The sequence below is a fragment of the Chiloscyllium punctatum genome, chromosome 39 (assembly GCF_047496795.1).
Source record: "Chiloscyllium punctatum isolate Juve2018m chromosome 39, sChiPun1.3, whole genome shotgun sequence".
Lineage (NCBI taxonomy): Eukaryota > Metazoa > Chordata > Chondrichthyes > Orectolobiformes > Hemiscylliidae > Chiloscyllium > Chiloscyllium punctatum.
Genome location: NC_092777.1, coordinates 51,705,289 through 51,730,350, shown reverse-complemented (window position 1 = coordinate 51,730,350; position 25,062 = coordinate 51,705,289).

The following is a 25,062-nucleotide window of genomic DNA, read 5'->3' as shown; positions in this document are numbered from 1 at the left end:
CTGCTTCCTTCTAGTTGTTGAATACAAAATAGTCAGGCCTCGTAAATATGCCTTAGTGGCCTCCCAAAATATTGTCGGATCACTGGCCATACCGGAGCTGATATCCCAAAAGGCCCTGAACTCTCTTGTAATGTACTCAGCAAATTTGCTATCCCTTAACAGGAATAGGTCCATGTGCCAGTGCTGTGTATCTATTCTGCACCCTGGATTTTAACATCTAAATACACTGGTGCATGTCCTGTGACAGCTATATTCTCAATTTTGCATGCCAATGTTCTGTCTAAACAAACTGATGGCATAAGGAACATGTCAATTTGCGTGTGGCACTTGTGTGGGTTGGAATAAAAAGTAAAGTCTTTTCCAGTAGGGTGGAGATGCCTCCACACAAACACTAATTCCAACTCCTCACACAAGCCCACCAGCTGTCCAGATTGCGTGGGCATACCTGCTGGCCCCCTTGGCACCTTGTCTACCCTGGGATCTATTAGGTGGTTATAATCCCCTCCTATGATCTTGTGATGCACCTCAAGATTCATTATTTTAGCAATTGCATCAATTAGAAATTTAAGAGCGTGTGCTGGGGGACGATACAAATTCAGGACGCCATATTCTTCTCCATGTATTAGAACTTTAAGAATGATGAACATTCATGTTCGTCCTTAATTTGCTCAGTTACCTGGAATGGGAGGTTCCTTCTTACCACTACAGCCACTCCTGTACTCTTGGAGCTAAAGGAAAAGAAGTATACCTTGTCATAACCCCCCCTGCTGCAGCTTCAGATGTTCCTTATCAGTTAGATGCATCTCCTGCAGCAGGGCGATGTCCACCCTTTCCTTCCTGAGGCTTGACAGCAACTTCTTCCTTTTAACGGGGGAAAGGCTCCCTTTTACATTCCAGGTGCACCACCTGAACAAATCATTAGCCGTGATCGTCCAGGACAGCCTGTGGTTTCCCAAGAAGAAGAAGAAGCTTATCTGAGGTGTGACGAGCGAAAAAGACATTAAGTCTATAAAGTATAAAAGCTACTCCTATAAAAACTACTACAACTAAAAAAACTAACCACTAAATTTAACTTAACCAAACACCCAAATAAACCCTAATTTACTAGCGATACCCCCCTTGGCCATACGGGGCAATGCTCCTAATCCTTGGTACCATCCTAGCTCCTTCCAGTTGAGGTTGAGCCCTATTCCCAGGCTCAGATAAAGGAAACATATTATTTACATTCTGAAAGTTAACAATGCATACCCACCCACCCCCCTCCACTCCTCTCCTCCATACATCTTAACCACACGTATAACCACCCTCAATCCAAATACAAAAGTGCAACAGCAAAAAAAATCACCAGACAATAACCAACTGAAATTATAAATAAATCAGGTTTAGTACAAGGCAATACAAAAACCTATAAAACCGATAACAAAAAGGGGACAGAGGAGAATAAGAGGGGTAGAGAAAGTAAAAACAAAACTGTACCATTGTCCATAACAGTATTCCTTCCTCCTCCACCCCCAACCCAAGTCCTTTATTTCAAAGAATTCACAAAATCCTTGGCCGTTCCTGCTGAATCAAAATTATGTACTGTCCCTCCGTGAGTGAAACACAACATGGCTGAGTACCTTAAGGAATATTGAATGTTCAGATCCCTTAATTTTCTCTTAACTTCATCAAATGTCTTTCTCTTCTTAACTATGACTCCTGAGAAGTCTTGAAAAAAAACATTATTCTTGAGCCTTTGTATCTTAAAGCTAGTAGATCTCTTCCCAGTCTTCTTTCAATCACTGTTGAAAAGTGTGGTGCTGGAAAAACACAGCAGACCAGGCAGCATCCGAGGAGCAGGAGAATCGATGTTTCGGGCATAAGCCCTTCTTCAGGAATGAAGTTGGTGTGCCAAGTGGGCTGAGATAAAAGGTAGGGGGGAGGGAATTTGGGGGAGGGGCACTGGGAATACGATAGGTGGAAGGAGGTGAGGGTGAGGGTGATAGGCCGGAGAGGGGGTGGGGGTGGAGAGGTCGGGAAGAAGATTGCCGGTCAAGAGGGCGGTGCTGAATCCGGGGGTTGGGACTGAGATAAGGTGGGGGGAGGGGAAACGAGGAAACTGGAGAAATCTGCATTCATCCCGTTTGTGGTTGGAGGGTTCCTAGGCGGAAGATGAGGCGTTCTTCCTCCAGGGTCTGGCAATGGAGGAGGCCAAGGACTTGCATGTCCTTGGCGAAGTGGGAGAGAGAGTTAAAGTGTTCAGCCATGGAGCGGTTGGGTTGGTTGGTGTGGGTGTCCCAGAGGTGTTCCCTGAAATGTTCCGCAAGCAGGAGGCCTGTTTCCCCAATGTAGAGGAGACCACATTGGATGCAGCGGATACAGTAAATGACGTGTGTGGAGGTGCAGGTGAATTTGTGATGGATTTGGAAGGATCCATTGGGGCCTTGGAGGGAGGTGAGGGGGGGGGGGGGGGGGGGGTGGCGTAAGTTTTGCACTTCTTTCAATCACTAACTGTTTATCTTTATAATACAGGAGTCACACTAGGATCGAGCCGGGTGTGGATCTGACCCGGACCTACACATTGCGATCCAGTGGGCCTGCTCCACACTCAACAGACTCGACTCCAACTCCAGGAACTTCGGGAGCCACTTCTCCTGGAATCCAACGGGGCCCTCGCCTTCCTTGCGCTATGGGAGACCGAGGAGCCATAAGATTTTTCTTCTATTTTTGTTTTCCAGGTCATCCACTTATTCCCGCAGGACCTGAACCTGGTCTTCCAGTGTTTGGATCCTTCCACCTGAGACATCCCCCATGGTCTCCGATGCTGCGGTCCTCTGCTCCACTGCTTCTACTCTCCGGTCCATGTTTGAATCTCCTGCTCGTGCTTCTTGAGCATGGAAGATATTGGCTCCATTGCTGTTTCAGTCTTTTCTCGGAGTTTAGCAAACTCCGAGAGTCAATGCTACTGCCCTAGTACATCCAAAGGGAGCACCCTGTGGGTTTGAGCAATGGCTGCAGGCATCCCTGACACAATAGGGGAGCGCCCTGCCTGCTGCACCCCTTTAGTCCCCTTTTCCTTTATTCACCTTAATCCTGATCTTAGAGTTGTCAAACCACAATTTTAGCCGCTCCAAGTGTTCAGTAATTTTATATTATCTATCTTTCTCCTAGGGGTGGTAAACGAGGGTGGGTAAAGGTCCACCTTGCCAGAGCATATGGCACAGAGCCCAGCACAGCAGACCACTCTGACCACCGCCAACCTGGATCTCCTGCACCATTGTTTTTCAGAAAATACATAGGAAAAGAGCAAGTTTTCGGGATGAAATCTTGTCCAGAATGAAAGTTATACTGCATGCTCTGTGTTTCAAGGCACGTAGAATTATTTGTAAACCACCATTAATGGGAAATAATAAGCAACAGTCCAGCAGCGTACCAGTAAATATCACTTACATCACAACCTAGAGATCAAAGGGCAAGTCTCTGGGGTGTCTCATTTGGATCCGCTGACATTTATTTCACTGTATTTGGACTTCACTCTGTCTTAAGTCTCTGGAGAAATAAATAATATTTTGTGACAAAGTTTAATCATGGACAATTTTTGTGCATTAAATGAATTGCTTCTTCAGTTTAATCAGGGGGATGCATATCCACCATTAAAGGGCAGCAATCAAATTGAAGAGTTCATATAATTATCATAAACTTCAAACTTCAGGTGAAATTAAATATTGGATTACTGCCTTAAACTCACTTAAAGGAATCTATTACCATTTTAAATATATTTCTTGTACAGGTAGCCCCCACTTTTTGAACTTTTGCTTTACTCCTCTTCACTTTTATGAAAGACCTACATTCGTACCCGTTCTTGCAAATCCAAAGAGGATTTCACTTTTATGAAAACGGTGAAATTTTTTCCATAAAATAATACATCTTCACTTTATGCCCTTTTCTGCTGACGAATGATTTCCAGTGAACGCCCTACTTTTGGATAGCGGGGGATACCTGTATTAGCACTGTAAAAATCCACATAGTCCAGAATGCATTTCTGTAGCATCTGGTGTTCAGACAGGAAACACAATGAATTGGGGCTGTGTTGTGTCTATGTCTCAGAGGCAATATAGGCATCTTAAGGTGGGCAAGAAGCAGGCATAGATCTCTAGGCCAGAAGTATGCCACCTTGGCCAAAGATAGTGCAGAGGCATCATTTACATATGCCTGAAGCAGGCGCTAACTTCTTTGAAAATAAGAGTACAAACATCTATTTGAAGCTCTGGATGAATTTGTTCTGTCTAATATATCGTTGCATGTATTGTTTTGCTTGTCAGCCTACCATCACTGGATTAGTGGTGCTGGAAGAGCACAGCAGTTCAGGCAGCATCCAAGGAGCAGCAAAATCGACGTTTCAGGCAAAAGCCACTGTTTACTTCAAAGATTTTCTGTTGTAAGTCTCTTTTTCTTTAGCATCGATATAAAAAGCTAAGATCAATTCTTCTTTCTAGTCTGATCCTCTGACTGTTAATCTGGAAATGCTTATATGTTAAAATTTGAACCTTAAACCACTCTGCTGTTGTGAATTATTTGTCTGAATCAATTTTGGTTATCGTTCTCAAATAAGTTGCTTCGTAGTCTGTCTCTGTTTATCTCAGGTTGGCCTAGCCTTTGGTCTGTGTGAACAATTTTGAATTACAATTTGAACCTGGATCTGGTAACAAAACATATGTAAATATAAAAATGAAATGTATATTACTTTATTCCTATGGAACCTCTCCTTAGTAAGTTAGTTATATTCCAGCAATAGGAAATATAATATGTCACTACCAAACACTACACTTCACATTTGTAGTTACTCATGGAGAATGATGTTGGAGAATACCATTGTAACTAATTGTTTTTGAATTTTCTGAGGAAGGGTCCCTGGACTCGAACCGTTAACTCTGATTTCTCTCCACAGCCAAACTTGCTGAGCTTTGCCAGCAATTTTGGTTTTTGTTTCTGATTTTAGCATTTGCACTTCTTTCAGTTTTGTTCTTGAATGTTAATGTGTTTATGTGAAATTCCTCTTTCCATTATTTTAATTGAGACTTTAACATGAGTTATTTGAATTGATTGATGCCTCTGATAAATGAATTGAGAGAGGAGCATCGGATGAATACATTGGCATTTGTTGACCAGAATTCTAGGGGGAATGTTTTTAAAATATGTTGACAAGAGTCATTGATAACAGATGGTTTTTATTAGATTAGATTCCCTACAGTGTGGAAACAGGCCCTTCAACCCAACAAGTCCACACTGACCCTCCAAAGAGTAACCCACCCAGACCTATTTCCCACTGACTAATGCACCCAACACTATGGACAATTTAGCATGGCCAATTCATCTGACCTGCATATCTTTGCATTGTGGGAGGAAACCGGAGCATCTGAAGGAAACCCATGCAGACACAGGGAGAATGTGCAAACTCCAAACAGACAGTTGCCCTCGGCTGGAATCGAACCCGGGTCCCTGGTGCTGTGAGGCAGCAGTGCTAACCACTGAGCCACAGTGCCACCCCCAATTGAGTGACATATCCCTGCAGTTTGGTTCTTTGTATTTTCATCTAAGAATTAAAACAAATTATGGGTTCAAGCTTGAAAGTTTAAATCCACAGGGGGATCCTGCTACAGTGCTGAAGCCAGTGATACAACCTCTGATATGAAACCTTATGTCCAGGCCTTGGCTGATTATTCCAGTAGGCAGAGGAGGGTACTGTCTATGCTGGAGATTAGAATCAAGATTAGAGTGGTGCTGGAAAAGCACAGCAGGTCAGGCAGCATTCGGGGAGCAGGAAAATCAATGTTTTGGGCAAAAGCCCTTCTTCAGGAATGACATTGCTGATCAAGGGCCTTTGCCCGAAATGTCCATTTTCCTGCTCCTCGGATTCTGCCTGACCTGCTGTGCTTTTCCAGCACCATTTTAATCTTGACTCTCATTACTCCAGTGGTTCAGATAACCTTAAACATTTTATGGCATTATTAGAAGAGTAGGAAGTTCTCAGAATGCTGTTATCATCGTACCTCATAACATATTAAACACACATTAACAGAGATCTCAGTGCTACACACAAAATGACTATTAAATTTACTCATGTAATTAAAAAGTACATCGAGGCATGTAATTAAAAAGTACATCTTTTTAAAGTACATCGAGGCCTTTCTGAGGGATATAATGAATGTTTTGAAGTAATTTTTCTTCTTTATGGATGTCTTCAGTGAAGTAATGTTATTGATTTAGTCTCATGAGAATGAGATTGAGACATAGAGGTCACAGGATAGCATGCTGTTTAAAGGGAATCACTATAGAATGAACACTTTCCTGAGTTAGCTGTTCTGCTTTGGGAGGATCTTTTGGACTAATGTAGGAATGTGTCCAGAATTATTTTTGTTTTAGTTTTACTGTTCTGTGGTGAATTCTCTGTCCAGTTCTTTGATGGTGCATGGAATCTTCGATGAAAGGTGTTGTCAGTTATGATGTGGTATAATGTGTAATGCTAGTCTGAAAAATTAAGTTATTTTAAGACAATTGAGCTTTAATATATGGCTTTATTTTACTCTCAGTTCTATGTTCTAAACTGCGGTTTACATGCTATAACCATCTTCTCCTCTCATCTGGCAGATTTTCCAATTCCACAAATAGTTGTCTTTTTCCATTTATAACATGTCTGTATTATCGAGAAAGAACACTAGTAAAAGTCTGTGTAGAGCTGTCCTTGAACAACACATGGACCCACCTATTCACACTCTATGTTTATAAAGTAGAAGGTAACAGGGATAAAAATTCTTGATGATGCCATTGAGAAGCTTGTGGCAATATTAGCTTCTCATATCTTTCTCCACAAAATATGGGCAAGTACTAAATCAACTATTGTCCAAATACTCCTAAAAAAAACTGTTAACAGAAGGATTGGGTCAGAAGATTTTGTCTGTTGCTATGTGTTAGTGACTTTGTAAACAATGTAGGATGGAGCCTGGTGAAAATTGGAGGAAAACAGTTGTCAGAGAGACAATAGCAGCATTGGAAGGGGAAAGCGCAGTGATGGAAGTGGGGGAAAGCAATGGTCATTGTTTCCTTTATTGTGGGATGTAGAGATTCTATATAGTGTATCAGGTAAAAGCTTTGAAAGAATTCTATCCAATCTGTTGATGTCACACATTTTTGCTGGAGAAACAGTTAGCCTTTCACTAGGTCTTGATAGAGACGGACATGACATACGTCGCTCCTGACAGTTTCTAATGCAGCCTAACTAGTTAATTGTACTTATTGCTAGATCTTGTGTAGGACAAGTGTCTCTTCTTGTTAAGGCCCTCTGGTGGTCTATCCTCCACCACTTAGAGTTAGACAGTCCATTAGGCTGGATATCAAAAAGCATATTGGTAGCAGGGAATTACCATAACCACTACTTGGCAGTGGTTTGAATCTTACCCAGTATAGCAAAAAGTATGCTTCAAGCTAGAAAGTCTGCACCATGCCTACCACCATATTGAAGGGGTAAAAGCCTGAAGAACTCAAGAAATATAATGCTAATAGACAAATTTCTAGGCCATTACACCACTTTTGTTTTAGTATTACCTCTTACATATTCTTGATCTATTTCGCTCCAGCAATGGTGGCTGTGTCTTCAGCTGCCAGGGATGGTGGTGGGGGGAAGGAGTTTAAACTTTGGAACACCCTCCCTAGATATCTCTATCTCTCCTTCTTTAAGATGTTGCTTAAACCTACTTGTTTGACCAAGCTCTTTGTTGCATGCTCTATTTCTCCTTATTTGATTCCATGTTTAGATTAGATTAGATTACTTACAGTGTGGAAACAGGCCCTTCGGCCCAACAAGTCCACACCGCCCCGCCGAAGCGTAACCCACCCATACCCCTACATCTACATCTACCCCTTACCTCACACTACGGGCAATTTAGCATGGCCAATTCACCTGACCTGCACATCTTTGGAGTGTGGGAGGAAACCAGAGCACCCGGAGGAAACCCACACAGACACGGGGAGAACGTGCAAACTCCACACAGTCAGTCGCCTGAGGCGGGAATTGAACCCGGATCTCAGGCGCTGTGAGGCAGCAGTGCTAACCACTGTGCCACCGTGCCGCCCACATGTCTTGTTGATAAAATTAAAGAGAAGCACCTTTGAATGTTTTACTACATTACAGACCTTATATAAATGTATGTTATTGCTGCTGATGTTAGAATTATAATAGGCATTTGTTTAGCCAAATCAAAATCCACCTCTGGGTGTTTGCTATGCAAAATATTAACATCAATTTAAAACCATTTATTATCAAGTTAATGCTAAACATTACCATTGTTATGCTAGTATGAATGCAATTGTTGGAGGTGCATCTTTATTTTGCAAATTTTTTCATGCTTTGTTAAGGTCACTCTTACCATCTGACACTTAATCATTTGTTAATGTAACAAAGAAGGCTAGTGCTACAGTAGAAAGCAGCTTTCTGGTCAGTGATTGCGAGGTTCACATTACATAGAGCAGGAAGCCTTGATTTCACTGTTTCTGGCCAGATGGCAGGTACTATAGGAAAAGAGCTATTTGACACCATGATAATTTGTAGAGTGACCTCTGACTTGACTTCATTCGCTCAGTACTTGGAATCAGAATTTCAGACCAGTGATAGTACTGACTAAATGAAAAGAATGTAAACGCACTCCAGTGAACATCTAAAGGCTGTGCGGATCAGGGGCACCCTCAATTTTCCATTCAGAGCTGTTGAGCTTGGCTGATGCTGTCTTGGCAACAGAGTGACTAGCCAATATTTACTCTTCAGCTAAAAATGATATTGTCTGGCCATTACCACGTTGCTGTACGTGAGTAGTTGTGTGAAAATCAGCTGCTGTCTTTACTACAATAAGTACTTCAAGAGTTGTAAAAGTCCATTGGGATGTTGAGAAGACGTCAAATGGCAATATATAAAACCAGTTCTGAAGAAGGGTCATTGAACTGAAAATGTTAACTATAGTTTCTCTCCACACATGCTGCTTTCCTCCAGCAATTTCTCTTTTTGACAAAAATCCAAGGCTGAGGGTTGGAGTGTATAATTTCCCTCCATTCTAGTATTTTAATTGGAAAATTGACAAATCTCTGTCAAAGTTTTGATTATTGTCACTGTGCCCTTTAAGGGCCTGTTAAATTAATTAATTTGTTGAATTGGTTCTTTGTTTCACAGAAAAAAATTAAATCTTTCTTTCATAATTATCCATACTATGAGTAATCTTAACAGCATTGAGCTAATTTTTGAACATTATTGTGGACATTAATTATATATTGGTTGACTATCTGTCTGTTCTCTTCCTCAATGGGATTTTCATGTTGGCTAAGACAATAATAGATGGACAAACTGTTGGTGTCTGATTTATGTCCATGTGAACACCAAAAGACATGTACATTGTCTGCATCTAAGGCCCTGGCTATTTGTGTATAGTGTTCTAGACTGTGCCTATAATCTCATTTGTAAAGAGATAATAATAATCTCACTGCAATGCCAAAGGGATTTTGTATCAGTTATGACAGTATCAAATCAAATAAACAGACTAAGACCAAGGGAATGAGCGCAATGATTTTCAATTCTTATGGTCAATTTAATTCAGTTCAAAACTAACGGTGAGCTGTTATGCGATTTGGACTGAGATCCCAGAGGAAGGCATATTCAAGGAAGCATTATTCTGTGTCTAATCCATGATGTACATCAGATGTAATTATTTAATACTTGCATTAAAAATGTGCTTCAGGGAATTCATGTTTCCAGGCAAGAGTCTTGTCCATTGGGATCACATATCAATAATTAATCATGTGAATTTTCCATCACTTTTCAATGTTGTACTCTCATTGTGAGCCCTGCCGACTGGAAGTATGATTTTGTAACATTACCCCATCAATGCAGGAATAAATGAGAGTTCAATCTTTCATCTGAAATCATTATTACTTTTAATAACTGTTGATCACTCTTGAGCTATTCAGTTGAGTGTTGCTAGATGGGAAATACTTTATACTCTTGCTACCAAGTGTCAACATGGAGTGAATGTATATATCAAGATCACATAACACCAGGCTATAGTCCAACAGGATTATTTGGAAGCACTAGTTTTCAGACTGCTGCTCCTTCTTCAGGTGATTGTCCTGAAGAACCAGCTGATGAAGGAGCGGCGCTCCAAAAGCTAGTGCTTCCAAATGTTGAATTATAATCTGGTGCTATGTGATTGTTAACTTTGTCCACCCCAGTCCAACACCGGCACCTCCGAATCATAGCTACCTCAAAAAAATACAGGTGGAGAATCCTTTATCCAAAATGCTCAGGACCAGCTGGTTTTTGAAATTCAGAATTTTTTTGGATTTCAGAATAAATGACAGTTTAATGGTGAAATTTTTAAAAAATCTTACCGAAGAACAGACTTATTGTGAGTAAAATGGGCCTTGAGACAGAATTGAGGCCTGCCAGTGCTGGGCCACGCCTCCACACGTCGTAGCTGAGTGACGCACATCGAGAGGGTGTCAACAAGGGTTAACTGTTTGTCTACCAAACAACCTTGTTAACGAGAAAAAAAAACTTAAAAAAAACATTTGGACTATGGAGCTTCTCGGATTTTGAGATTTTGGATAAAGGGTTGTCTACTTGTATGATGGTTTTCTGCCCTGTTTCAACATTTTGCATGAATCCTTGTCTCAGAAACATATTCTGACAATTGTGAAAGCTTTATTCTCAGCATCAACTATCTTTTCAAAGATGGTTGCCCAACTATAGCAAACTTTATTGAACAGTGGATGGCATTTGCTTTGACTTGAAGCTGGGTAGAAATTGGTCAGGCTTAAAATGCTTCACAACTGACAGAGTGATTTAAAATTTTCATTCTGTCAGTTTAGTTTGCATTCACATCTAAGTTCAAAAGATGTAGGATCAATGGATGAAGGAACCTTGTTTCTCATTCAAAATAAAGAAAAGATTATTTATCTTGAGCAGTCTTCTTTAAATAATATACTCCAATCCTTAACTTTCAAAGGCAGCTGGATATCAAGAATGCGAACAGTAGAGCAGTAAAGAGAGAAAGGACAGATAAAAACACCTAGTGAATCATTGTAGGTCTGACTTTTTGGAGGTTGAAAATGTGCAGCTCAAAACTTTCATTCATTTGGTTATTCATTCATTTCTAGAAAATGGTCGCATAATAGAAAATAAACTTTGCACTTTTGAAATAAGGCATTTAAATTATTGAAGCATATTTGTAAATACATCTTAATTCTTAACAATTTGTAAGATAGCCAAACTGTAGCGAATATTATTATTTATGTTGTATCTTTAAGGCAATGAATCCCTAGGAGAGTATAAAGGCAGTAGGAGTATACTTAAGAGGGAAATTAGGAGGGCAAAAAGGGTAAATAGGGTAAATAGGCAAGATCTTTTTCCAAGGGTGGCTGAATCTAAAACCAAAGGGCATGGGTTTAAGGTGAGAGGAGAAAGATATAAAAAGAAACTGAGGAGTAGCTTTCTCATGCAGATATTGTGTGTGTATGGAACCAGCTGCCTGGGGAGATGGTGGACATGGGTAGAGTTACAACATTTCGAAGGTATCTAGATGGGTACTGAACAGGAAGAGTTTAGAGGGATATGGACCAAATGCTGGCAAATGGGAATACGTAATGATTTGGAGATGCTGGTGTTGGACTGGGATGTACAATGTTAAAAATTACACGTCGCCAGGTTATAGTCCAACAGGTTTAATTGGAAGCGCTAGCTTTTGGAGCGCCGCTCCTTCCTCAGGTGGTTGTGGAGAACATAATTATAAGACACAGAATTTATAGCAAAAGTTTACAGTGTGATGTAACTGAAATTATACTTTGAAAAATATCCTGATTGTTTGTTGAGTCTTTCATCTGTTCGAATACTATGATAGTTTCACTTCTTTCATGTGTAAATCACAAAACTTTTAAAAAAAAAGTTACATTCTCAGGTTAACTGTAACAATTGGTGTTAGCTAGATACTACGTGGAAGGTGTTAGTCCCCGTGTTCCCTGTCTGTGTCATAATGTTTAGACTGATTCTAATCTAAAAAGTGAGTTAACAGTCTTACATGAATTTATGGCAGTTTTTGAGCAAACTACAATGTAACTCTGCAAGTACAAATTCACCCCACAAAGTGTGTGTGTGTCTGTCTGTCTGGGGAGAGGGATGTCTGGTCAGTGCATATGAGTTGGAATGAAGGGTCTGTTTCTACGCTGTGTAACTATATGACTTTATGAGTCTTTATTAACAGCTGCAATTTCAGTGTTGAGTGTTTAGGTATTACAACATAAAATATTTTTTAAAAATAAGGCTTTGTGGTCAGTAAAAAAGTGAAAAAGGTCACCGAAGTGCAAGAGGAAATCTGCACACAAAAATCTGACCATCTGTGTGACTTGGATTTGCCCCTGTCCTGATAAGTTTAAATGTTGTGATGGGTCAAATGGATCTCTCGGTGTCAGTGACAATGATATCAACAAGCAGGTAATCCATTGCTAACTGGATAGTTAAACAATGGTATCCATGGCTTTCAATTTTATTTCTCAGAAAACAAAGTAAATGACTATGAATGGATCAAGATAGAAACTGAAATAAAGATAAACATACTTTAAAAATGATTTGGAGATGCCGGTGTTGGACTTGGGTGTACAAAGTTAAAAATCACACAACACCAGGTTATAGTCCAACAGGTTTAATTGGAAGCACACTAGCTTTCGGAGCGACGCTCCTTCATCAGGTGATAGCGGAGGGCTCGATCGTAACACAGAATTTATAGCAAAGATTTGCAGTGTGATGTACCTGAAATTATAGATTGAAAAATTGATTGTCTGTTAAGCCTTTCATCTGTTAGAATACAGTGATAGTTTCACTTCTTTCATGTGTAAATTACAAAACCTTTTTTTAAAAAGTTGCATTCTCAGGTTAGCTGTTAACAATAGTGATAGCTAGACAATATGTTGAAGGTGTTGGCCCCCTGTGTTCTCTGTCTATGCCATGATGTTTAGATTGATTCTAATCTAAAAAGTGAGATAACAGTTTTACATAAATTCATGCAGTTTTTGAGCTCAGAGTTCTACATGAATGTCTGCAGTTTTTGACCAAAGTGCAATGTAACTCTGCAAGTACAAATTCACCACATAAAATATATGTGTGCATGTGGGTCTTTGTGTGTGCATGTGTGTGTGTGTGTGTGTGTGTGTGTGTGTCTGTCTGGGGTGGGGGTTGTGAGTGTGAGAAAGTGTGTGTGTGTGTGTGTGGTGAGTGCAGAGTGTCTTAAGTCTGTGAGGGGGTGCATGTGTGGGAGTGTGTGTGTCTATAAGGGAGTGTGTGGGTGTCTGTGTGCGCGTCTGTGTGTACCTGTGTCTGTGTGTATGTGAGAGTGTGTGTGTGTAGGAATATCTGTGTGTGTGTGTGTGTGTGTGTGTGTGTGTGTGTGTGTGTGTGTGTAGTGCAATGGTGATCACCTGTAATGTGACATGAACCCAAGGTCCCGGTTGAGGCCCTCCGTATGGGTACCGAACTTAGCTATCAGCCTCTGCTCGGCCACTTTCCTCTGCTGCCTGTCCCGAAGTCCACCTTGGAGGATGGTCACCCGAAGGTCCGAGGCTGAATGTCCTGGACCACTGAAGTGTTCCCCAACTGGGAGGGAACCCTCCTGCCTGTTGATTGTTGTGCGGTGCCTATTCATCCGTTGTCGTAGCCTTTGTTTGGTTTCCCCAATGTACCATGCCTCTGCAATGTATAAGATAGACAACGTTAGCTGAGTCACATAAGTACCTGCCATGTACAAGGTGGGCGGTGTTCCCACACGTAATAGTGCTATCTATGTCCACAATCTGACAGGTCTTGCCACGTCCACCGTGACAGGGTTGTATGGAGTTGTCCTGAGAGCCGGGCAGTTTGCTACGAACAATGATCTGTTTGAGGTTTGGCGGTTGTTTAAAGGCAAGTAGTGGAGGAAGGTCTTGGTGAGGTGCTCATCCTCATTGATAATGTGTTGCAGGTCACAAAGAACATGGCGTAATTTTTCAGTCCCTGGGAAGCAGAGGAAAGTGGCCGAGCAGAGGCTGATAGCTAAGTTCGGTACCCATAGGGAGGGTCTCAACCGGGATCTTGGGTTCATGTCACATTACAGGTGATCACCATTGCACCACACACACACACAGATATTCCTACACACACACACTCTCACATACACACGGACACAGGTACACACAGACGCGCACACAGATGCGCACACAGACACCCAGACACACCCTTATAGACACACACACTCCCACACATGCACCCCCTCACAGACTTAAGACACTCTGCACTCACTACACACACACACACACACAATTTCTCACACTCACAACCCCTAACCCAGACAGACAGACACACACAGACAGACAAAGACCCACATGTACACATATATTTTGTGGGGTGAATTTGTACTTTCAGGGTTACATTGCACTTTGCTCAAAATCTGCATGCATTCTTGTAGAACTCGGAGCTCAAAAACTGCATGAATTTATGTAAAACTCCGTTATCTCACTTTTTGGATTAGAATCAATCTAAACATCATGGCATAGACAGAGAACAAAGGGGGCCAACACCTTCAACATATTGTCTAGCTATCAGCTTTGTTAACAGCTAACCCGAGAATGCAACTTTTTAAAAAAAAGGTTTTGTAATTTACACATGAAAGAAGTGAAACTATCACTGTATTCTAACAGATGAAAGGCTTAACAGACAATCAATTTTTCAATCTATAATTTCAGGTACATCACACTGCAAATTCTTGCTATAAATTCTGTGTTACGATCGAGCCCTCCACAATCACCTGATGAAGGAGCGTCGCTCCGAAAGCTAGTGTGCTTCCAATTAAACCTGTTGGACTATAACCTGGTGTTGTGTGATTTATACTTTAAAAATTTATCGTAAAAACCAAACAAACTGCAGATACTCTAAATTAGAGATAAAGACAGAAATTGCTGGAAAAGCTCAGCAGGTCTGGCAGCATCTGTGGAGAGAAATCAGAGTTAATATTTCAGGTCAAGAGACCCTTCCTCAGAACAGAAGGGTCACTAGACCCGAAAGGTTAGCTCTGATTTCTCTCCACAGATGCTGCCAGACCTGCTGAGCTTTTCCAGCAATTGCTATTTTGGGGTTTCTTAAAAAAAATGTTCAAGATATATGGACTTTTTTATTGTCATGGAAGAATTTAACATTTGATAAATACAAAACGAGCTTCTCAGGGTGGTGTGGGTGAAAGTTCAGAGCTTCAAGGTCAGGCTACATCATTTGCTGTATTTCTTTTGATGGTTGAACAAGTTAATTCTTGAAAGGTGAAGCCTGCTACAAGTGCAGCAATATAAAGTTATCCATTGTGGGTGATATGAGATGATCTCTGCTTATGCTTTGTTTGCAAGTCTGTAGGATATAAACATCATTTGAATGTCTCTCTATCTTCAGATATAACTTTATTTTAATGTAATTGGGTTTATTTGCTTAAAGGGGCTCATTTCCTTGAATTAATTAGCAGCATTACATCATTGATGTGTAAAAATTGTTACTTAAAATTGGAGTTATGCAAGATTGATATGTGAAGATGTGAAGTTATTTGTTAATGTCCACTGGCAACACTGCCAGAAGGACAATATGAAAAAGGCAGAAATAGGTGTGTGTGTGTGGTGTGTGTGGTGTGTATTTGTGTGTGTGTGTGTGTGTATGATAATGCTTGTGTGTGTGTATAGGAAACAAGTCACACCCCGTCACGATCAGGGTGTTAGCACACTGCTTCTGTTAGGTGGGAGACCTTGGAATTTGTCACAGAAATGTTTGCACACATTTAAGTGGCAAAAAATCCCCAAAGCTGGTCCCTCTGTTCCAGTTACTTCTCCAAATATTAGCTGAGAAACACAATTACAGGTCAAAATTAGTGTGTGGCTATGTGTCCGGCAAAGTACTGCTTGCAAGGTCAAACAGTTTTAAAGAAATTGCTGGCACAGATATTCAACCTTCATTTCATAGAATTCCTACAGCATAGAAGCTAGCCATTCAGCCCATTGAGTCCACACTGATCCTCTGAAGAGCATCCTACCCAGACCCAATCCCTACCTTGTCCTGCATTTCCCATTCACCTAGCCTGCACAGCCCAGGACACTATTCACAATTTAGCATGGTCAATTCACCCACCCTGCTCATCTTTGGACTGTGGGAGGTAACCGGAGCACTCAGTAGAAACCCACGCAAACAAGGGGAGAATGTGCAAACTTCCCACAGTTGGCTGAGGGTAGAATGAAACCTAGGTTCCTGGTGGTGTGAGGTGGTACTGCTAACCACTGAGCCACTGTGCCTCCCCATTGTTGCAAAATGTTGTAAATTTTGTTGTAAAATAATGGCCATTCTGCTATAACGCGGGTGTCCTCAGTGTGAATTTGCTCCAATGTTATTGATGAATTGGGGATACTGTTACTGATGTGTGAACTTTTAAACTGTGTGTTGGCCTAGTGATTACATCGCCAATACTTTAAATGCTGTTTCTAAAGCGTGATTTTTCTGTAACATGAGGTTACAGAAGAACTGACTCTAGTTACATTTTAATGCCAGAAAACAGCTCAGGAACACGAATTTTGGAATGTTTTATTTTCCTTTGGTTGGAAGAAATGAAAGGGCTAAAAGTGAGACCATACAGTCTTTTGATTTGTTATTTGTTTCCAGCAGGTAGCCTTCTAATATTTGTGCTGTCACTTATTTAAGTGATAGGACCACGCAACCTAGCATGGGCTACGCTGCAGACTGGCTACAAGCTTGTCAGGAGGTCAAAGAGTATGTATGTGAGGGTCACATTTATCTGAGTTACCTCTTGGCTATTAAAGGCAGTCTGTTCTTCCTGAAAGGATCTGTGCTGGATCAGAAAAGGCTGCTGATGGGTTATATTGGTTAGGTCTGAACAAGGTAAATGGAAAAGGAGAGGGCCCCTAGCTTCAGAGATGCGACCTTGGAGACATCATTATCTCAAGTGGAAAGAAGAGGAGAGGCTGTGTTTCTGTGGGGTAGTTGGACTGTGTAGCCAGGAGCCCTGCAAGGCCGATCCTCCAGAGAAAATTGGAACAAAAGGCAATGAAGATCATTGCTCAGTGTCTGACCTCAAGTACCTGGCAGCAGTCTGAAAAGAGGTTTAATGACCTCAAATGTACCTTCACTCAAACTTATCAAACGTCCAACCTCTCACTATTCTTTCTTTATCCAAAGCTGGAATGTGGATATCACCACCAAGATCACATTTGTTTTTCTTTCTGAATTACCCTTGAAGTGACCGGCTTGTTGGTCTTAAGTCAACCACATTGCCATGAATCTGGATTTACGTGTAGGACAGACCAAGAAAGGTTGGCAGATCTACTTCCCTAAATTATCCATGAGCCAGACTGATTTGTGTGATATTTAATGATTGTTTCACGATCACCATTGCTGAAGCTCACTTTACCTTCCAGATTTGTTAATTGGGTTAAAATGTAACTATTTTTGGTGAAAGGATTATGAACTGACAAATACCAAGCATGAGCCTGGATCAGCATTCCAGTGATATTAGCATAATGCCATCAACCACCAAAAAGCACGACACCCATGTCACACACAGAAGTAGTTCCTAATGGTCAGGACTCTTGCAGAACATTCACATACTTCCCCCATTGACACAGACCTTACAATGCTCCAGCCTCACATCCCCTTTTTGCTTCTTGTTCATACATTCATCTATTGAACAGGACTCAGTTCAGGAAATCTGGTCAGCATGGACGGATTGGGCCAAACAGCCTGTTTCTGTGCTGAATGACACTATGTCCTATGACAGGCAAATGTGATCTGTATCTAATCTTATGATTCCCATGTTTTTGGAGTATAATTTTTACTATGCCAGTTGAAAACAATTAAATGTAAAATGCTTGCTTTGATGATTTGGAGATGCCGGTGTTGGACTGGGGTGTACAAAGTTAAAAATCACACAACACCAGGTTATAGTCCAATAGATTTAATTGGAAGCACTAGCTTTCGGAGCGTCGCTCCTTCATCAGGTGGTTGTCCTCCGCTATCACCTGATGAAGGAGCAGCACTCCAAAATCTAGTGTGCTTCCAATTAAACCTGTTGGACTATAACCTGGTGTTGTGTGATTTTTAACTTTGTACTACCTGCTTTGAGAAATTTATTGCAAATCAAAATATGGCTTGTGTTTGTTTTTTGCAGGATTGTAGTGGTAGTTGTTGGTAATTGAACAAAAGGCTACCTCTCTGAGCTTCATGAGGGAGTTGACCGGCCAACAACTGTTTCAATTATTTATATCATTTCTGAGAACAAAGGGAAGGTTTGGGAATCGGACAGAATTTGTTGATTTCTTTATCTGGGGCATCCTAAATGTGCCACATTACCATGGGGTAAAGTTTTATTTTGAGTTTTGTGTTTTATCTCGGTGATCACTCACAGGAATAAGCAATCAGCCTTGGACAAAAACAGAAACTGCTGGAAAAACTCAGGAGGTCTGGCAGTATCTGTGGAGAGAAAGCAAAGTTAAACATTTCTTGTGACCCTCCTTCAGAACTTTAGCCTGGGAACAGCTTTGAGAGAGAGAGAGAGAGAGAGAGAGAGAGAGAGACAAAGCTGATAGGAGTTATGAAGAAGCTGGAACCAGAAGCAGAATGCTACTACAAATGAGATGTGTTTCTTATTTGGAATCACTAAGAATGCAGTAAGGCTTAAGATATGGAGACCACAATTTGAGGTTTTAAAAGAGTGTGGGATATCAATGGAAGACTTCCAAAATGTCTCAGATCACAGATACTGGTAGGAACAAGGGAAAATAAAAGTAAATTCCTAAAAATAATTACATACCTTGGTTTCTAGGAGAGGTGAATGGGCCAATAAGATCCAATAAATTATAAAGGAGCTCTTGAGTAGAAGCAAAGTAGAATAGAAAAAGGTCTGTTTGAGATATTTGGCTTTAAAGTCTATGTGTTTATGAAATACCATGTCGACCTAGTCGTACTTGCTTTCTAACTCTTGGAATAAATAGTTTTGTTTAAAAAATAAAATCTTGCTACATAATTATGGTGGCTCAAGGGTTAGCACTGCTGCTTCACGGTGCCAGGGACCCGGGTTTGATTCCAGCCTTGGGCGACTGTTTGTGTGGAGTTTACACATTTTCCCTGTGTCTGCATGGGTTTCCTCCAGGTGCTTCGGTTTCCTCCCACAGTCCAAACATGTGCAGGTTAGGTCAATTGGCCATGTTACATTGCCCACAGCATTCAGGGGTGTGTAGCTTAAGTGCACTAGTTAGGGGAATAGGTCTGGGTGGGTTACTGTTTGGAGGGTCAATGTGGACCTGTTGGGCCAAATGGCCTGTTTCCACACTGTAGAGATTCAATGATGGTAATTCTTTCTCTCAATGACTAGGAGTTTTAAGTTCTTTTTAAAAGTTAACAACCTCAAATAAGACACAACCATCTGTCACCCAAACACACTTCAATGTGATACAACCAAGCCCTAGAGATGTGCAGCACAGAAACAGACCCTTTGGCCCAACTCATCCATGCCAACCAGATATCCAAACTTAAATTAACCATTTGCCAGCACTTGGCCCATTTCCCTCTAAACCCTTCCTGTTCATATACCCATTTAGATGCCTTTTAAATGTTGTAATTGTCCCAGCCTCTACCACCTCCTCTGGCAGCTCATTCCATATATGCATCACCCTTTGTGTGAAAACTTTGCTCCTTAGGTCCCTTTTAAATCTTTCCCTTAAACTCACGCCCTCTAGTTCTGGACATCTCCACCCCAGGGAAAATACTTTGTCCATTTACCCTATCCATGCCCCTCATGATTTTATAAACCTCTATAAGTTCACCCCTCAGCATCCAATGTTTCAGGGAAAACAGCCCCAGCCTGTTCAGCCTCTCCCTATAGCTCAAACCCTCCAACCCTGGCAGCATCCTTGTAAATCTTTACTGAACCCTTTCCAGTTTCACAACATCCTTCCTCTAGTTGAAAAGAGTGAATAAATTCTTCTCTTTTCACTCACCGGCTTGAATTTTGAAACAATGTGGTTGTTTTCTAATGTGTTTGACTCGCTGTAGAGCAAAGAAAAATGAAGCCAGACAGATCTCTTGAGTTAAACAATGTTTAACAGCTCGTTTTATTTTAAACTCACTCGGTAAAAATGATAAATGTTATTGAAATGGTCAAAACTCATCTAGGATTCTGTGACACACACACGCAACAAGTTTTGAAGTAGGTGGAGGTGGGAAGTGAAACTAGAAATGTAATGAAATGGAACTGCTGTTACATTTATGTAAATTAATTATACATTTCATTGCTGACCTTGAAGTTGTGTCGAGATTGAGGTTGAGACACGCTTTAAAAAGTGCGATCAGTCCTTATCCAAGTGTGAGTGCTCCAGCACTTGAAGTTCCTTTCATATTTAAATTCTCTATCTCTGTCATGTATTCCAACTAACAACAGAAGTTGTGGCTGAGCTGGAAGAATTGCATAGCAAATTTTTACATTCTGCGAGTGACGAGGAGTTCCTCTCAATGTTAATGGATATTACTGTTTTCTACAGCGAAAGCACAAATGTATAGCCCTGGCTTCTCACCAGGAAGGGATTTTGATGTATGAGTCCTGACTGTTGGCCCACAGAGGGGACAAGCCATTATTAAGCAAATGTTTTGATGGTCCGTTGTCATTTCCCAGTTATCCTTTGATACAGAGAGAGGGAAGGGTGTAATGGGGAGGCAAATTTTTCTCTTTGCATAACAGGTTGGAGGATGGTCTGCTTTATCTATATCTGTCATTGAGAAGTCTCACCCCCAGAGACATTTGAAAATCACAGTCTTTAATCTATAGTGCAGATGATGATTTTGAATGTTCAGGCTACCATGGCTAGCCTTTGTAGTGTGTGGCAGACAATTTCAAGGTGGTAGCCAGTCTCATTTGCTTGTGTGCAACAATATTTTTTCTGGCACATTATTTAGATATTCCTGTGTAAATTCCTGTTGAGTAGGCTACCTTCAGGTCAGGTGACTTCAGTGGCTGTTTCAAAGTATCCAAGCTCATTGTTAGCCATTTTTGCTCAAATCAAACTCCAAGGTTTTAAATTTGCATTTTCTAGTGCAAGATGGCAGTGGAGTAAAATGACTGCGTGTGGGCTGATTCCCAGGGCCTATCCAGTCCCATCTGCTTTCCTTGTTTGTTTTACTTTTGCTTCTGCTATTTCCTTTTGCATTATTTTCCTTTCATTTTGATCTTTCTTTGTCTTATTTTCTGTGGTGGGTTGGTTGGCAGTGAGAGCAGGCTGCATGCAGAGTGGCTTCTCCTGGCGACAGGAGGCGGTGGGCAGACATGTGACTCCTCCAGGCAGTTGGGGCCTGTGGCAGCAGCAGTGAGCTTTTTCTCCTGGTGTTGGGGCCGGTGGCAGCAACGGTCCTCCAGCGATCGGGAATGGTGGCGCTGGAGGCCACAGACTCTTCAAGATGGCGGCGGTGGCAAGGCACCATCAGTAGCCGAAGTGGGACTCCTGGCCCTGCGGCCTGGCCTGGTTGAGGGGTGAGAGATCGCACCTAAAGTGAGGCAACTCCTACATTTGTGGGTCTGGCAAAGGTGGTGGAGGTCTCCCTTGAAACTAGGTGTTAGCATGGATTGGGTCAGAAAGACTGATATTCCGAAATGTTTGCTTCTTTATTTTTCTATTTAATTCCTATGACCTATAATGCTGTACTATTTATTTCTTTACTTTTCCAATTTATTTTTACCTAAGAAATTCAGGCACTACGGTGACTCAGTGGTTAGCACTGCTGCCTCACAGCGCCAGAAATCCGGGTTCGGTTCTAGCCTCAGGCGACCGTCTGTGTGGAGTTTGCACTTTCTCGCCTTGTCTGCGTGGGTTTCCTCTGGGTGCTCTGGTTTCTGCCCACAATCCAAAGATGTGCAAGTTAGATGGATTGGTCATGCTAAATTGCCCATCATGTCCAGGGTTGTGTAGGTTAGGTGGATGAACTGTGGGAAATACAGGGTTACAGAGATGAGATGGATTTGGGTGGGATGTTCTTCAGAAGCTTGATATGGACTCAATGGGCTGAATGGCCTGTTGCCACATTGTAGGATGTCAATGAAAAGAATTTGATACCTAAGATAGCGCTGTAATGTGGTGATTGTAAACTTTCAGCTGCACTCATTTGAGTACGTGATGATAAAGCTAATTCAATTCAATTCAATTTGTGGATGAGATCTAATGATTATTAGCCTGTGTTTTGTATAAGCACTGACAATCTTCCTTTCTCTCCTCTGCCCTGCAGATTCAGATCACAGATAACACGAAGAAATAGCAGAGATCGAATGGTGGGGTTGCAGGTATCCCATCCCCACAATGTCTGCAGCAGTTTAAGGAACAGGCAGATTACTATCTTTCCACGGCAATGAGGCACAAGCAATAAACCCTGGCCTTATCATTGCTGCTGACCTTCCAAGAAAAGGTTTTAACACAAAAATAATTGGTTAATGGAATACTGTGATGTAATATGAAACCCGGCAAGTAGGTAATTGTGGGCATTTGAGGGCATTATTAGCCTTTAGGTATAATTCCATGAAGACAGCATGCAGACATAAAGTGATTTCCAGATTATTGGGCTAAGATTTGGTGGTTGTAAGCTACAATATGTGGGGATGGTTTGATTTAGCCTCCAAGCTATCTGCCTCAATTAGATTTTCACAGACACATCTCTCTCTTTCTTTATCTCTCTCCCCCTCTCTCCTGTACATGACTCCCCTTCATTCTCTCTCTTTTTCTTTCACACTCTCAGGGAATATTTTTGTTTCCAATAAAAAAAATTGCCACTCAGAGGAGACTAAGCACTTGGAAAATTAATGATCTGGGAATATTCTGATTGGACCTGGAGGATCACAGTGCTTTGTTTTGATTATGTTACTGCAGACTCAAGAAATATTTTCCACTCTTACTCTCTCTTTACTGTTTGTGCTGTATGAATGATTTAGAACCTGACTTTCAGCTTTGGGTCACAAAATTCAATCTGTTATGCATCACTATTTGTTTCAATAAAACAAATGAACTTCAATTTATGTCTGTATGCTGTCTTCATGGAATTATACCTAAAGGCTAATAATGCCCTCACTAACAATTACCTACTTGCTGGGTTTCATATTATGGCACAGTATTCCATTAACCAATTATTTTTGCGTTAAAACCTTTTCTTGCAAGGTCAGCAGCAATGACAATTTCCAAAAAAAATACAGTGAAGCAAAATGAGACACTGTTTTCAATGATCCCCCAACCCTGCAGATCCAGAGTGTTAGTGGCTGGCTTGAAGTGGTCTAATACCACAGGGTAAATTACTGGAAAGCATCTGATGCACAGCAATACTTCAAGCATATTATCTGGGCCTTACTTGTGAGTACTTTTTGGATAGTTATGGCCCTGGCTTTTAGTTTTTTTATATAGAATCCTGAAAACCCAGGTACTTACAAAAAGATTGAAGCCACACTGTTTGCTGTTTAAACAATGGAATAACTTTTCAGAAAAGTCAACAAAACATAAATGGTAATTACGATCTACTTTATGCAGTCAGTTACATTAAAAATAATAACCATATGATGAATGCAACTACTTATAGTATGAAGAAAACTTTTTGTTTCATGAATTCATGCTGTGGAAGCTAACACTTGTTGAATATTGTAACATTCAGGAAACAGACAGTTTCATGGAGTTGCTGCATTTGACTGTTAGGTTGCTGAATTCAATTATTCCTAGTGATAGAAGTTGGGCTTGTTGTGAGGTATCAAACCTTTAATTTAAAACCTAAAAGGGCTCATTAAAGAATAGTACAAGGGTCACATTTGGAAACAGACAATATACAGGCAGGCTTCAATGACCACTTAGGGTCATTGATGCTCTCCAGTCAGTATCAAGGGCGAAGTTCTAGGAATCCTCATGGGCATAATTAATAGGAACTGAGAGAAATGTCAAGATTAGTTAGAAACAGAAAGAACTGCGGATGCTTTAAATCAGAAGCAAAAGCAGAAATTACTGGAAAAGCTCAGCAGGTCTGGGAGGATCCATGAAGAGTCTGAGAAATGGTCACCGTGCCCAAAATGTTAACTCTGACTTCTCTTCATATGTGCTGCCAGACCTGCCTGATTTTTCCAGCAACTTCTGCTTTTGTCAAGATTAGTTTAATAGCTGTGTGTAGTTTGAACTCAGGATGGTGTCTTAGGAACGTCCATTTTCAGCTGTTTGATTAATAACCTTCCATGTCTTATAATCTTAAAAGTCTAGATGTTCACTGTTGACCATGAGACCATTCTTGATTGTTGGTAAAACCCATCTGGTTTACTCATGTCCCTTAGGGAAGGAAACCTGCCATCCACACCAACATGTGACACCAGACCACAGAAATGTGGTTGGCCCTCAATTATCCTCTGAAGTAGCCGAGCAAGCCACTCAATCGGATCAATCATTACAAAGTCATGACAAAGAAATAAAACTGGATGGGCCAATTATCAACAAAGACACCAGAAAAGACAATGGCAGAAACAGTCCTGTCCATCCTGTAATGTCTTCCTTACTAACATCTCGTGCCAAAATTGGGAGAGCTGTCTCACCCACTCAGTCAGTGTATCTTATTGACTGCTGTTAGCTTCTTCCTGCTGAGGAGGGAGTTTATTTTGAATTTTTGTGTCTTTTTTCTTTATTGATTATTGTGATTGTTTGTTTTCTGGCTTTTCTAAAAAAGAAAATATAAGTCCTGCCCCGATTGGCTAAAATGCAGTACCTCACACTTAGCGAAAATAAACTCCATCTGCCACTCCTCAGCCCACTGATCCATCTTATCAAGGTCTCATTCTACTCATACAAACATAGTCATAGAGATGTACAGCACAGAAACAGACCCTTCGGTCCAATCCATCCATACTGACCAAATATCCCAACCCAATCTAGTCCCACCTGCCAGCACCCGGCCCATATCCCTCCAAATGCTTCATATTCATATACCCA